The 12,777-nt window shown below is 41.6% G+C and overlaps 1 protein-coding gene across 1 annotated transcript in view; it reads right to left on the reverse strand.

Moving 5' to 3' along the window:
- CFAP61 (cilia and flagella associated protein 61) overlaps window positions 1-12,777 on the reverse strand; it is a 212,707-nt gene that overhangs the window by 37,233 nt on the left and 162,697 nt on the right. The gene's annotated exons all lie outside the window — the stretch shown is intronic.

Raw genomic sequence — 12,777 nt, forward strand, 5'->3', positions numbered from 1 at the left:
GAGAATTAAAACATTTTTTTTTGCAAATGATTGGATGATTAAAGTGAACACAGCTTTACCTTCTTTATTTAGCTCAATGTTGATTAGGGTGACCAGATGTTTTTGGTTTCATAGACAATCCCCACTTGCAGGAGGCTGTCCCCAGATAAAATGTGTCCACGATTGTGTCCCCAGTTGTAGCCCTGGCTGGCAGCCCCTTTAAAGTTCGGGAGCTGCTTACCCCAGGCATAATGGCTGTGAAACTGCACCCCTCTCCTTCCTGATGACTGATTGACTGATTGAACGGAGGTGAGGAGAGAAAGGGGGAAGCTAAATTGTGATGGGCCAAATCAGCAGCCTGGGACTTTAGCCCCACCCCCTGTACCCCCATGAACCAGGGCAGGATCTGTTCAAAAGGCTTACTCTGGGTCCTTAGTCATCTGGAGCTGGCTACCTTTTCCTGGTTCAGGCAGCCAAACCCCCAGGACGTTTGCAGCTCTGCCCACCGTTCGCACTGTGTCCCTATTTCTGAAGCTTCCTGGGATATGTGACAGGGGTATCTCAGGCGGCTGTGGCATTCTCAGGGGCAAGGGGGCGGAGCTGGAATAAAAAATTAAAAAAGTAAACAGGAAAACAATTACATTCCTTTTCAAAGAGCTGAAGTGGGTTAGAGTTTAGTTCTGTTTTAACTAGAATATACAGACCCCAGAATGCAAGGAGATTTTATGTATGCGAACCCTTGCGTTCTGGACATGGGGCATTGCGGTAGAACTACGGGCTGGTGGAAACAAGCCCTTACAGTCATCATGTTTCCAAACAGCTCCAACTCTCTCATCTTGGGTTTCTTGAACTACCTGTCCAGTACTAGATCACAAGGGAAAGCACAGTCTCCAGCAGCTCTACATCTACTAGCTTGGAGGAGGGAGAAGGAAGGGGAGGAGGGGATTGTCTTGCATTGCTGTGCCTGTATGTTTGGACAATGACAGCTTACTAGCACACACAGTGGATCCATAGGACACTACAAGGGAAAAGAGCCGCCCTAAAACAGGATATCAGGGCCAGTGGTCAGGGGACCAGCTGATTCTGCAGGAAGCTAAATCAGCATTTGAAACAGTAGAAAAACCTTTTGATTTTAATATCACTTTAAACATAATTTACACTTCATATGAACCGATAGGGCACATTTTAGCGAAATTGCATCCTTCTTTTGAGAAAGAAAAGTACTTTTTTTGCCATATATTAAAAACACAATATGCCTGAGCTCTTGCTCATGTAACACACAGTCTAGTCAAGTATCACATTGTACCTAGCTATCAGGAGAATTATTGGGGTTTCACAATGTTAGAGAACATAGAGAGTCTTCTGTTTTTAACCAGACAAATCCTGTCCGGTAGACTTGCAGTGAAATTAGAAGGTGAGCAAGGTGCAAGCATTTTTCAGCAGTACTGGAAACAAAGCCTGCAGATATAATGAGAACATTGATCTGCCCGTGCATAGATCTAATCACACCCTATACATAGAAACAAGGTTTTTGATATGTTTACGGACATTTGATTAAATTATTTTATTAGGCTGAATTATTTCACAGATATAGTCATCAAACCCTTTTAAAAGCTATGGGTTCTCTTTAATGCCATTGCAATTGCACCCAATTCAACATTCACTCTAAGGCCAAGGAGGAAGTGATATATGTATTTAAATACCACTGTCAGATTTAATTTATTTTAATGTTATTGTTAAAGTGACACTAAACGCAAGAGTTAAATCCTAAAAATGCATTCAAGTATCTTATTAACAAAAATGTTACTTATTCACTCGGCTGTAGATCCTCAAATCATCAAATCATCTCGGAATTGGTGCTGACACTGTCCTTCCTTCTGGAGAGTGGCTACTTTAGTTCCTCATGGTTCCTGTGTGTGTTGTAAAGTAGCCACCACTCCAAGCTCGCTCCTGTGATAGACTACAACTTCAATACAAATTAGTAAACTAGACGTGAGATTATAGTCTATCATGGGGGTGACCACGGGGAACAAAAGTAGCCGCCCTCAGAAGAAAGGACAGTGTCAGCACCAATTCAGAGATAATTTGATGATCTACAACTGAGTGATGCACAGATGAGATACATTTTTGTTAATAGGGTATATGAATGCATTTTTAAAATTTAACTCCTGAGTTTAGTGTCCCTTATGGAGTTAGTTGCCACCACATTTTTATGTGAATAGTAGATATGCTGCTGCCATTTTAATTTTCAATCTCAGCTGCTTATACAGGTAAAAAGTTAGATGGGAAGGTACATAATGGGTAATTCATGAAGTTTAAAAACACCAAAGTTTCTCCTGTGCTGAGCCCCATTACCCTGCAAAGAGGATCTATTATATAACCCTCTAATATACAGTATAAACATTTACATAGAAACATAGCCACAGGTTCTGTTTAATCATCCCCCTTTAAGGCGCTCCTACTGCTCAGTGCAGTCTTGCATCACCCACCATTTGCCATGATGCACTGCATGTGCCACAGCTTGTTTCATAATTCTAGCTAACATTTTTCCACATTATTTTGACTTTTTATTATAAAGCCAAGCAGATTGGCCTCATGGGTATCCTTAACATTTACATATTGTTTATATATATTGATTACAATGAGGGTGTGATTTTGTGGGTGTGGTTAAAAATTAACCCCAGATTTTAGGGTGCCCCAGATTTAATTTTTTTTAAAAGTCTGGACACCTAATGCCGACTATACACTGTAATATTTTCTTCATTCAACCTGGGGGCTGAACAAAGAACATATTAAGGGCTCTGGGCGTGTGATAGTTCCAGTCTTGTCTTTCTATGTCTACACAAGCCTAGTTCTTGTCTTGTATTCGTTTCCTGTTCTTGTCTTGTATTTTGCTTCCTGTTTGTCTTGTACCTTGACGTCAGTCAGTACTTCTCCTTGTTCCTGGGGGCCGCATGCGACATCTATGGGCAGAGTGTATAGTTGAAGTCCTGAGGGCATCTGAATACCAGTAGATGTTTATTGCCTTATGGGAAAGGCGGCTGCTAAAGGTGAAACAAATCGCCACTATACACTCTGACCAAGGTGTCTGCATCCGGTCCTGACAGAATCTTCCCTTGTCTTCATTGCATTCTCACAGTGGCTGCCGGCCACTGTCAGAATACGTGAACAGAGCTGATTGCCTGCCCACTCTGTTCATTCAGAGATTTTCTTGACTGTCTCCTCCGACCAGTTGATCGAGGGATGCCAGCCCAAAGGGTGCCGACAGCGTTACCCACTGTGCGCATTTTTAGCAAGTTCATTAAGAACCAGTCGAAATTCACATAGTGTATGGCCAGCTATACTGAAGATTCACTTTGCTAAATGAACAGTTCCAGTAAATCTGTAGCTGTTGGCAGGGCCGGATTTACTCCCCTTGCCGCCCCAAGGCCAGGTTCCACAATACGCCCCCCCCCCCAATATAGGAATAGGAAAACTCTCATTGCTGAATTATTTTAGGATTTGTCATTCTTATCCTTGCTTCACTGACCAAGAACAAGAATACATCAAGTGAACATATTTGGGATAAATTAGAAGGCCGAATGAGAGTTGACCCAACAACTGTTCTTGTCTAACAACAGTATCTGACCTTTAAAATGCTTTTTGGCTGAATGGGCAAAACCTTGTGCTTAGCGGTCAGCATTGTTCTGTGTAGGACTTCCCTTAATAAAAAACGGAAAAAGTTCCAAAAAGAAGGAAAATAAAGTAGGACTATTTAAACTATTACCAGCATATATATATACTGCAGTCAGCCACATCCTACCTCATTGTATCCAGGAAGCACCTTGCTGCAGTAAGGGTAGTGGCACTGAGTAATATTGTTCTTCAACCAGCATAGAGCAAATAATTCCTTTTTAGTGCTATCATAATATACTCCGGTTATTAAGTGATGTGACTTTTATTGCCATTTACAAATCCCAGAACCAAAAGTCGCTTAAATCTTGAGGCTAATGGTGTCATCATAAACCCTTGATCTTGTGATTAATACTTGCTCTTTAATTTATATTCCATAGATCAGAGTGGGATAATTCAGTTTACTTCAGTAATTATCTAAAGACCATTACGGCTTGCACTGTATTAACTGCTCATTTTCTCCACAGTGTCTTGGTATCGCTTTGGTAATTTTCCACTTCTTGCAGAGTATCTTCCTTTGCACATTCAAAATGCTTTTTAACAGGCTATGCAGTGCAGATTTATAAAAAATCCTGATAGGACAGAGACTAATTTAAGATTTAGGGATAACATTAGCGGCTTGTAAAGTCTCAGACAATGCTTTTAAAGGACCACCAGCAGTGAGGAGATAGAAGCAGGAAATACACTGCCATATGCCACTCTCTTGTCCTGGGCTGCAATAAAATTTATTGGGATGGACTAAGAAGATAACACAGGAAAAAGGTTAAAGGTGGTTACTGTTGGTGGTAAAATTCTTTCTATAATTTAACTTAAATAGAGATTGCATTTGTGGGTATAACACTAAACTATACCCATTTCCATTCTGTTCAGAATGCTTTAAACCACAACAAATCCATTCTATTTAACAATCAGCTTGCATCATAAAAGCACAAAGACTTTGTTTAATAACACGATGCAAAAAGCAGTAATGAGCACATACCCAATATAACCAATCGGATAACATGGTGCAAACACATACAGTAATGTACACATACCCAATCCAACCAATACAATAACATGATGCAAAAGCAGTAATGTGCACATACCCAATCCAACCAACCAACCAACCAACCAGATAACATGGTGCAAAAGTTTTTACAGTGCAGTGTGCTCTCACCAAAGAAATGATATTTCATTTTGGTTTCTATTAATGTCTACAGTAGCTCTGAGACAGCTGCATGTCATCCTTCAGGACTGGATTCCTAAAGAAAAGAACAGTGGAATATGTCTGCACAGATAGCATTAGCACTGTTAGTGATACCTACTATACCCTACGTCCATTTTTTTTTTTTTTTAACTTCAAGTTACCCTTCTTCATCTGTGTTTGTTCCATCAAGTCTTCTACAGTAGTCCATATTTCCTATCCACCCTCCATTTATAATTTTATCAGTTTAAAAAACAGTACATCTCACCAGTAGGCTGTGAAGTTAATGTAAACGAACATCTTCATTGTCTAATGGCACTGTATTTGATGCTGATGCGCTCAAACTAAATCATTGCACAGCTGGAGAAACAAGTTTCATAATGCTTTATTGATAGGGAAGAAGCTGTTCAATAATTGATTAAAAATTAATGACTCGGGAAGCTGGCCAATCAGAAAGCCGGGTGGCGAGTCATTACCCGCCCCCCAGCCTCCTGATTGGCCAGAAAGCCGGCTCCATGCTTCCTTGTTATCTGGTGACAAGGGAGCATGGCGCTGGCTTCCCTGGTAATCAAGACATTACACGCCGCCCTGTTTCCTGGCTAATCAGGAAGCCAGGCGGCGAGTCATTACACACTGCTCAGCTTCCTGAATGGGACCTCTGGTATCGGTTTTCGGTATCAGCGAGTACCGGTAAAGAAATATCGGTACTCGTACTCGATGCCGAAAAACCGGTATCGGTGCACCTCTAGTTTTTATCATGACCCCATCACCCCATGCCTCTTACTGTGGGCTCCATGTAAATTTTAGCTCTTGAGTGTGGTCATTGTTTCTCAGCATGTCACATTTGGGCAGTCTTGCACCTATGATGCAACAGAAACTTTGAATGCTTTGCTCTGTGTGAGCACAGTATAAGGCCCCTTTCACACGGGCACCTGTCAGTTTCGATCAGCAGGGACAGTTGCACAGTTCCACTAATCAGATTGCCATCGATCTGTCATGATCAGGTCTGCCAAAACAGAACTCTGTTCCTTTTGGTTTTCTGGACCTGGCCGAAGTCAGGGGTAATTGGATGTAAACAGAGGCACGTCTGTTTATATTTGGCTGCTCAAAGACTAACATCGGGCTTCTGATCAGAGCCGCGTGGAAAACTGACAGGCGGACCTGATCAGAATGCCCGTCTGAAAGGGCTCTTAGAATTATATTGGGCAAGGTAGGCAAACTCTGGACCTCCAGCTGCAATGGAACTACAAATCCCAAGACTCTGACACCCACAGGCATGACTCCTAGAGGCAGATGCATAATGGGATTTGTAGTTTCAACACCACTGGGGGGCCAAAGTTTGCCTACTCCTGATCTACGGTGTTGCACATGTTAGATGCCAGACTCTTTTTTTTCCAAGGTACCCTAGTAAAGGTGTTAGCAGTATTTACTGGTAATAACAGCCCCTTATTTTAAAATAATACCCAGCCTTTCAGCTAATATGGAGTTTTCACAATTCTGTTTGAGCAAATCACAAACAAATTCACAAATTCTGTTTCAAAAGCTATGAAATACCCAGGTCATGCGAACCTGATGGCAAATGATTTCTGCTTGCACATATCATAATTGTTTTAACCCTCTGTAAGCCCCCACCTTTTTATTTCATATAAATGCTCTCTTTATTGTTATACTCATAAAGAACAATCTATTTTCACCGCAATTCACGCTTCCCTCTGCAAATTTGTTTCAGCGTCTAAATTAGCCGTCTAGTCTACTCGCAGGAGCAGCAAAACGACAGAGGAAATTAAATAAATAACATGAAATATCTGAAATCATCTTAAGTTGTCAAGCTATTTTTATTGATTTCGTTCCGAGAGATAGAATTAGTAGTTGGAAGCCTGGCTGCCATTTAATTCCAGTACAAAAGAAACCTGCTCTATCTCTTGCCTGCCTGCATATATTCCTCCTCTGCTATTCTGCTACTGGCTTCATAAAAAGCACACCTATTTACCTCTAATTAGACTGCAAACTGTACTGAGTTGCATTAGTCCCACTCAGCTTCTCAGTCAATACCATAGTCATTCCCATTTTCCAGTGTTTGGCTGAAAAAAAAAAAACCTCTCCCACCATTTGAAGGGGCGAACAATAAGAACAAGATGATACATCTTTTATGTAATTGTGGATCTATTTATCCTGGGTACATTCCAGGGGCAGGTAGATTTTTTTTTTTAACAAATGATGTGCTTTTCTTAATGTGCACATAAAATATGCATCTCATATCTAGCATTATCTGATTAGTAATAATTATTGTGTAAAATCTTTTGTCAAACGCATTCATTTCTTTTTCCCCCCATCCTCTAAAAAAAGGCACTACTCATATTATACAGGATCTGTAGCTATTCTTCTGCCATAATGTCTCTATTACCCATTATTGGTTTAGCATTTATTATAATTATCTCATTACACATGCAATTTTATCTTGGCATCTCATTAAAATTGCCGTAATTATTTAATCACTTTTAGCCTGATGCAAACAATGGCCCATATAAATCGGGTCTAAGTGAAAAGGCCAGAGGGGTCAAAACATTAGCTGTGCCGTTACTTGGCTGTAAATATCATCTTCCGCTCGCAGCCTGCTTGGGTGAATGCCGCTACAAGATTATAAGCGGTTAATGTGAACACAAGAGGAAAGGACAAAAAAGTACAGATGGGTCCATTTCATGTCTGAATCCACCTCAATTACTTCCACTAAATGCAAGTCCCATTCTTGTGCTAGGCAATGTTCTCTTCAGTACAAATGACATGTTATTTTATGGCACAATTATCTAATTTGCGATAGGAATTACAAACGAGACTAATGAATAGCTTATAGTATAGAAAAGATGGTTGTATAATTGGCTGGAGGCATGTTGGATATAAGTGATGTCATCTTTTCTGTCTGAAGACATGCGTTGATGAGCAACAAAGACTAGACATCAAAAAAGATAATAAAATACTATTACAGTATAATATTTTAATTGTTATCTTTGTTGTAAGATGATACACAAGTACTTGCTTTAGTGTTACTGTCATACTGGGTTCAAACAGACATTTCATGATTATTAGCCAATCCTACACTTTTCGATGATGATTTAGTTATTGTTAAGATGTGCACCACAAATCCCAATACATTTTTTTAAATACAGGATCTCATAGCAAAATCACTTGGTTGGGTTGTTTTTTCTGCATGTGGATGTAGTAGGGGGTGAGTAGGTTCTGCATGGCCAAGCAGTGGTTACGCCGCACTATCTAGAGACCGTACTATACAGCCATAACATGCACAGGAGGTAGTGAAGTGGCTGACAAAGTCTCATTTTTTGCTTCCCCCAGGTGTCTGCAAGTTCTGCTAATGCGCCCCTTTCTTCCTCCTTCTCTTCTGCTAATCCCTCCATAGCCCTGCACACTGGCTAGGAGGATTCAGCAGAATTATTTGGTCATATAATCACTAACTTGCTGCAGGAGGTTGCACAAGAATTTCTCCTTTCAGATATTGAGGATGAGGAACATAGCGCTATGACCATACAAGTAAAGGAGGGTTCGTTCACACGGTAGTCTGGGGACGTCAAACAGGGAATAGCAAGAGGCAGTGGTGTTCCAACATGCTAGAAGGTTAATCAGCTCCTGCATGCATGTGCGATAAGGACCTTAGATTGTAAGCTCCTTGAGGGCAGGGACAGATGTGAATGTGCAATATGTAAAAACACTGTGTAAATTGTTGGCGATATATAAATGACCTGTAATAAATGAAGTAAGTTCTAAGGGAGAGGCAGAAGCAGGTAGGGAGGACTATGTCCAGAGCCAAGGGCAGCTAGCAGAGGGCTGGAGGGAAGAACAATCCTAATCGATCTGGTGGCACTGCCCCACAGGGCCATAGAGCTCTGATGTATCTGCTTTTTCAGCATATCGGCTGATGACAGCACCGTTATGGTCTAAAGCCATTGTCTGCAGCATATCAGCCAAGGGAACACATCATTATCCACCATAGAGCTCTGTGGAAGCAGCACCTCAATAAGACAAGTCAGTAGTAAAAGGCCTACACTCCTCATCCTTGTTCCTCGCTTTCATAGTTACATATAGTTACATAGTATTTGAGGTTGAATAAAGACATTAGTCCATCAAGTCCAACCTATTAGGATCTCATTCTAGGAGTACCCGTACCCCTGTATATTACGGATTCCTCATCTCCTCCGTGCATCTAGTGTCATGGAAGTCCAACAAAGGGGTTGCAGGGGCTCAGGGGCTTAGGATATGCCATATCAAGAGGGGAGAGGGTCATTGGGCTATGCTGAAAAAATCCAAATGAAGATTTGAACCCCTGCAGAATTCTGCTACACCCACCCTACCGCCCAGCAGAATTTTCCCAAGGCAGGTGTCTCTTCCACAGTTGCTGAAGCGGAAGAAAAAACTATCCTCAAATAACCCTAGTGCCCAGGGTCCTAATGCCAGCATGGTAAAACTCCCATTCCAGCTCATGGAACCAGCCCCCTTCTGTGATTTTATGGCGTGTGCTACCAGAAGGCAATCCCAGCCCTCCACCAGAATGTGGAACATAACGTATGTATCTGGACCATGTTGTCAGCAGCAGGTTACACATGTCCATAGATCTGTGATCCAGTAAGCATGGGCAAGGAAGCTACCTATGATTTACGGCACAGTGGGTCAATCTTCTGGAGGCTGACAAGAATGCAAGATGGGGCACACCACTGGAGCTGATGGTGCCGCCATGTGTCTTGTCTGAGAGCACACTTACTTGTGTCATCCTCCTCCTCCTCCCTCTACTCCTTAACAACATATTTACAATAAATCATGGCATTGTTTCCACTGGGCCTGACAATCAGCATCAAAGCGATTCTGGTTCTGCAAGTATGCGCTCTGTTCCTGCACAGGACTGAGAGGTCTCACCGGCTGATTGTTATAGCAGATTCTAAGCCAATCCCCATTCAGTCTGCCAACCTACCTCTCTATTTAAACTTTGCCATGATGCACACTCTTTGCCTAAGCAATAGGTTTCCTTCCTATTCTAGGCCTCTTTTCCAATAAGAGTTCCTTGTTCTTGTGAGAGTTCACGGGGAAATGTGCATGTATTGTAGAGATGCACTGCATATGGCTTTTTATTATTCTGGTATTCTGTGGCAGCATAAATATTTAATTTATAGGGGTATTCTTTAACTTGTTCTGCAATTTTACCTCTTTGTGCAACAATTCAAACCAAAGTGGATTAATAAACTATACAACATAATAAGAAGATTTCTCCATAACAGCATAAAAGAAAAATCAGTCAACCACCAACCCACACTTTTTGCTTAATATGCTATGTACACATCTTGGCATGAGTCAAGCACTTCAGTTTATGAAAGCCTATAAATCTATATACCTTTGCTTGCTCTCTCTATTGGTGTGGGGTTGTGTGCTTGTACATAAAGATCTTAAGAATGCATTTTTATCATTAGCTGAGGTCTGAGTAGCATACCATTAGGTCAAAGAAAGGTAAACTGGCCTGAATTTAAAAATAACTATTATACAAAATATGTTATTGAAAGCTTTCAAGGGTGTTTACTACCACAGTAATATAAAAAATGTAGAAAGTTAAGATCTTCTCTTTCTTATTTAAATGTTGTATATATAATCATGTTGTTAAAAAATAATAAATGTACGATTTTTATAGCGGCACAGGTAATTTACAGAGATAACCATGTACTAAATAAAATTCAAGGGATATGTGCGGACATCAAACAGGTAATCGTGACAATACACGAACATCAAATGGGCAATCGCCCCAATATACAGGCAATCAGGACAATATGTGGGCAAAAATAGGCTGTCTATATGCATGCAGCAAACATGCAACCATTACAATATGCAGACAACAAAAGGGCAATCATGCCAATATGCAGACAACAATTGATCTGTTGTGACAATACATGGCCAAACATTCCTCCTTTTCCCAAGCAAATCCCTCCCTTATATATCCCCCACCAAAAATCTTCGGCCCTAGCAATAATCCTTCCACCCAGCAAAAAAAACCCTCTAAGAAGCACCCCCATCTGCAAAAATCACCCCTGCCCAAGCAAAACACCCCACCGGCAAAATTTCCCCCCTTCCTTACCTGACCTTAGATGCAGCCCAGCAGGTGAGGGGAAGTCTTCTGAGGCTTCCCCTTGGCTGTGTCATATGGCACATCAGAGCTAAGGGAAACCCTATGAGTGCCTTCCTTGGCTTTGTTCAGCTACTCTATCCAAGGCCTGGCATTGCATATTACTGTTATATGAGTAGTCCTGCAGAGTCGTGGTCAACGCAACCTGCAGCTTTGCAGGGGCCACTCCATAACAATTGTTTGCGGGGCAGGTGCTGCAGCCCTAAAGCACCTCCACACCCAGGAGTGTACCCCCCATCTCAGCTTTAACAATGGGCAGCGTCTAGGTTTTTACCAGCACAGGTTTTCCTTAAAAATAATTTCTACAACAGGACACCTACAAACCCCCAATCAAAAGATATTTTCCTTTTTTTTTGCCAAACCAGCAGCCTTCTACTCTCTACACTTCTCTCTGTAGCCAGCCAAGATAAGTGGTTGGTCCCACAAAAGTCTATAGTGATTTCCCAAACAATCGGCCAGTGGAGAAACCAGGGAGCAAAACAGCCGTGACTAGGCATATTAAAGCATGGAGATCTCGGGGTTGAAAATTTAGAGGGCTGCAGTCTTCCTGCCCCATTCCTGGAGCTCTTGCAAAAAATACAGATGTGAATTTGTGATTTGCTCAAGCAGTGCATAGTGACATGTTCACGTTAATCACAATGCTCTGCTGCTGAAGGAAAACCCTTTGTGAGCTACAAGTCACCAAAATTGTAACTCAAACAGGGCTATGGGGTCCCCTAGGATTGGCCCAGCACTGTCACATGGGTGAGCCACATGCTCCTTCATACTTGAAAGTAGTGGGAATTTCCTTTGGCTCTGAACAGAGCGGTGGTGAGTGAAGGAAACTCAAGAATATACTGCTAGCGGTGCGGATAAATCAAATCCATTGCTTTGCTCTGTATAGGTAAAGCATACTGTACGTTTGCTTTAAGATTTATGTTTAACAATATGTAAATTTCAGAAATGCACAGCTCACCTGTACTAACTCTTTGCCATGATGATTTTCCTTAATATGATGCTACGATACCAACAATCATGACAAAACATGTATGCACATTAGGGATGCACCGATATATGGGCCGCTGAAACATATCGGCCGCAAATGCCACTTTTGGCAAAATACCGAAAGTGCCATTTTCTGGCCGATAAAACGGTGCATCCGTGATTTCTCTCCTCCCTGCTGGGCGCTGCTCTGTGTCCCAGCAGGGAGGAGAGAAACTGTCACAGGTAGCCGAGTGCTGCAGGAGGAGAGCGCTGTAAGCGGCCGGCGTCTCTCCTCCCCGCAGCACTCAGCCTCCTGTCACAGATCGGGAGAGCGGTGTGGGGCGGAGACAGCTTGCAGCGCTATCCTGTGACAGCGAGTCAAGAAGGAGAGCGAGTACACGCACTCAGCGATCATTGATCGCTGAGTGTTTGTAAATAATTGAGGACATATTATGTTTACTATATCCTCAATTATGACTGAATGGGAAGTGATCTACATCACCTCCTGTTCATTCATAGTTGTGGTTATAGTAAACATACTCTGTCCTCATGTTATGAATGAACAGGAACACTCAGTATAGAGGATTCCTGTTCATTTATAACAGGGGCTGCAGAAAAAGAGATTGAGGACTCTCAATCTCTTCCTCTTTTAAAAGGGAAATATCAGGGGTCTGTTTAGACCCCCAATATTTCCCCGAAGCCCCTAAAAGTAAAGTAAAAAATAAAAATATTTAATAAAAATGAATAAATAAATAAAAATAAAATATAAAAAAATGAAAAAGTTTATGCAAAATAAATAAAAATAAAA

Source organism: Nanorana parkeri, unplaced genomic scaffold, assembly GCF_000935625.1.
Source record: "Nanorana parkeri isolate BGI_ZX_2015 unplaced genomic scaffold, ASM93562v1 scaffold72, whole genome shotgun sequence".
NCBI lineage: Eukaryota > Metazoa > Chordata > Amphibia > Anura > Dicroglossidae > Nanorana > Nanorana parkeri.